The sequence below is a fragment of the Triticum dicoccoides genome, chromosome 1A (assembly GCF_002162155.2).
Source record: "Triticum dicoccoides isolate Atlit2015 ecotype Zavitan chromosome 1A, WEW_v2.0, whole genome shotgun sequence".
Lineage (NCBI taxonomy): Eukaryota > Viridiplantae > Streptophyta > Magnoliopsida > Poales > Poaceae > Triticum > Triticum dicoccoides.
In genome coordinates, this window is record NC_041380.1 from 497,161,540 (window position 1) to 497,165,341 (window position 3,802).

The following is a 3,802-nucleotide window of genomic DNA, read 5'->3' on the forward strand; positions in this document are numbered from 1 at the left end:
TCCTTTCTTCAACCCACCGATTCGTTTTCTACATTATGAATTGTTACCGTCTGAACATCTACGCGATCCAATTACAATAGAAGCATAAATCCCTATATATATGCATAAGAGCAAATCTTCCCCCAAACGGCAGAACAGAGGCCCCTCTTTCAAATGACTGAAGATTGGTTATCCCGTAACCAGACGCAGAGGGAGAAATTCAGTTCCATAACCTCCATATAAAACCATCATACTTGTTCCCTCCCTCCCACTTCTGTTAAATTGTTAGAAACCTAAACTCATGGGTAAAGGAATTATTTGATTCAGTGCTTTGTCAGTTCAAAAATAGAATCTAGCTAAGGAGCACATGTCCTATTTTTGTAGGTGATATATACTCGAAGGCATGAAACTGGTATTTAATAATACTCCAGGTGAGATATATGCAGGTGTTATGGATTGTGGTTTCGAGGAAAACAATTATGGAACTCAATATGCAGCCGCTAAGTTTCTAAAGCTTGATCGACATCTTTTATCAGTTGTTAATTAGTACTAGGATTCTTATGCATGTCTACTGCTGTTTAGGAAACTAAAGACATGATGGTTCTGTTTGGGACGAAAAAGAAAAGTAGCACCAGGTGTGTTAACCCAATGCTTAGGTGATTAACTGCAGATAAAAAAAATTATCCCCTGTTTGAGCAGTATGGAAGTACACATGGTTATTTGGTCAGTGGCCTTCTTGGCATATGTAGATTTTCTGCGTTCTGAATTTTTAGCCCTTGTGATTCTTGTAGGTTATGCTTTATTCAGGCGTATAACTTGTACTTCCATTGCTCTACATTTTACTTAAATCACATATTGACACTTTGTACAATCTGCAGTTAATTACTAAATCCCAGAGGAGTTCTACATTATTTCATTAGTCCATTTAGAGCATGTCATTGGATGTACAAGTTATTTAGGGGTAAAATCAACTTCCCTCTGAAGTCTGCTGCTGGTCATGCTCTTTTATATGGTGGTCTGATCTGGTCACACTCTTTCGACAGTCGATGCATATTTTCTTTTGGGTAATTTGCTTCACCTAAGCTTCAGTAGCACTGTGCATGGCCCTTTGAGTTCATATCTTCTATTGGCGTCTGAAAACTATCATTTTTGGTCAGCTGATATCACTCTATTCATGCTATCAATTTTTCTTTCTCACTATATGGTAGTCCTTGACCTGTTTGTGTCATCGGAGAAGGGAATTTTCCTTTTTTTTCACTTTTATCTTGTTTCCTTTTAATATATTGGTTTTAGTTGTATATTATAGAAGGATTGGACATGGAGATCTAAGATGGAAGCGTTTGTGTATATACTGTACCTTTGTATATCTTTCCAAGTTCCATCTTGCCTTATCATACATTTTAAAAGAACAGTTGTTTTCTGAGTCATTGGTGTACTTATGTTGTGTTGTCACCGACCATGAGTATATAACAGTTTGTTGGACAAAAGTATTCTTGTGGTTTGTGCCATGGTTGGGCACCATCTTAAATATAAAATGATAACATTGCAAACATTTTTATTTTGAAGGGCCAACAAGAAAGGATTTCTTCCGGCAGCATAACAAAGAACCCATTGGGTGGATGCAACACCCGAATGCCTTTTTGACTAAATCATTTTAATTAACTAATTACAGTGGCGGAGCTAGATGGGGAGGCAAAGGGCAAATACATCAATTCTTGAGCAGTCCAAAAACTATAATTTGTTGAATTAAGCACCCCCAAGAGTTCTTTATTCACACATTTTTTCAAGGTTGGGGGTTTAATGTAAGTTTTCTGCTATTAAAACTGCAACTTTCCATCCTGATTGTGTCCATGATTAAGTTTTGGGTGTGGGCAGGGCAGAAGATCAAGCACTCCGTCCTCTGCCAGGTCGCCGCCGCTGCTCGGGACGTGGACGCGCACATGGGTCCGTCAGTCGCTGGCAAACGAGGTCGAGTCCGTGCGGAGCACTGGTCTCCTCGCTGTCGTCGTCGTCCTCCCTGCTGCCAGCGACACCCTCCTGTCTCCTCTGCACCAGTCTACTCCTTCATGTCTGTCCCCCTCTCAATCTCCTCTTTCTGTTGTTTGTTTTCTCTATCTCACATAGGAAAGCTCTTGATCCACCAAAACGCTGAATCATGTTCATATTTGCTACCCTAGGAAAGAAGGATATAAAACTGAACTACAAACATCAGTAGTAGAGCATACATCATAAAGGGTTGTGGATGTCCCATTGCTGCACGAACTGAACCAAGGATGTTTAGCAACTAATTTCTTTTTTTGTGGGATCAACAGGAGGATGGGATTCATAATTGAGAACATTATGTATTCATAATATATATTTTGTGGTAGCAACTGAACCAAGGATGCTCATGGCAAGTTTAATCGCAATATAAATCACTTGGTTTGGAAACACACCTGCTAAAAAATAGATTGATCTTTTCTTAAAATCTTCAACCTACTATGTAAACCAGTTCTCCTTTGTATCAATCTGAGATCCATCTGGATTATATCTGATTTTAGTGATATATAAATCAAAATTGATTTATTCACTCTTTGGTAAGCACTTATCTTTAGATGACACATTTGATAGTTCTGGTGTTCTGTTTTATGTGGTTTGATTTTATCAACCGAATTTGGTCTTTCTTTTGCAGATTATTTACAAAAGAAAATGGTTTGGGGTGAAGAGTTGAAGGCTTGAAGCCAAATGTTCCTAATCAAGAAGATGACCCGCACAACTCCCCTGAAACAAGGCCAGCACTATGTGCCAAGATTGAAGATCCCAAATATGTTTACTTTGGTCCAATATCGTATAGCAGTGTAATGCTTCAGGCACTTTTTATCATTCATTTTTATTATTCAAATCTCTATATAGTTGCCATAGATGCTACTATTACATGGATTTATTACTATTTTTCATGTGTTGTTGAAAATAGAACTCACTCGTTTATTTGTCTACGGAGGGAGTAGCATACAGTAAGCTTCATTTCACCGAGGAGATCTTCCGTTACATAGAGTTATTAATTTTAATATGAATTCAGAATTCAGTACCCACACAAATTTCATAGATGCTTTGATCGAGACGTGCGTTGCACGTGCATGCTTATTAGTTAATAAGAGAATTATTCAGTTAATTAACAAAAAATCAGACAAAAACTGTCACAAACACACAAGATACCCCACACACATCATTATGAAGAAAGCCTCGTCAACGCAGTGCATTGACATCATCGCCATCGCTTCTCCTCAAGTAAGCATCAGCCCATCCCTTCTTCCCACCAAACAACTCCGACTTCACCACAAATGGCCACCAACCCATCGCACACCGAAGAGGTCTTGCAAAGCCACATGAAGACCATGCCAAACACTCAGTCATCCGCGACGGAGACATCACAGCTCGGATTTTGATGGGGAGCTGCGAAGGAGTATACAAGGTTTGACGCCACAAAACGGTTGTGACAGGTTCTGAAAATGGGCCGTCCATATTAATTATGAGCATCTCCATCAGACGCCCTACGGAGCCGCGCCCTAAATTTTTTTTATGGTGCGAAAATAGCGATTTAGCGCACCGAATGATCGAGTATCTCTAGCAGACGTCTAAAAATATACTGTCCAGCAGGCAATAGTAGCATCTCCAATAGGCGTCCAAAATTAACCACGCGCGTTCGTACCTAGCTCGCTGCCCGTGTCCTGCTTGCGGTCATGGTCGTGGCCGCGCTCCGCCCTTGGCCGTGGCCGGCGCCCACGCCCTGCCGCCATGCCCGTGGTCGCGCTCGCGCCCCGCCCCGCCGTGCCCGTGCCCCGCT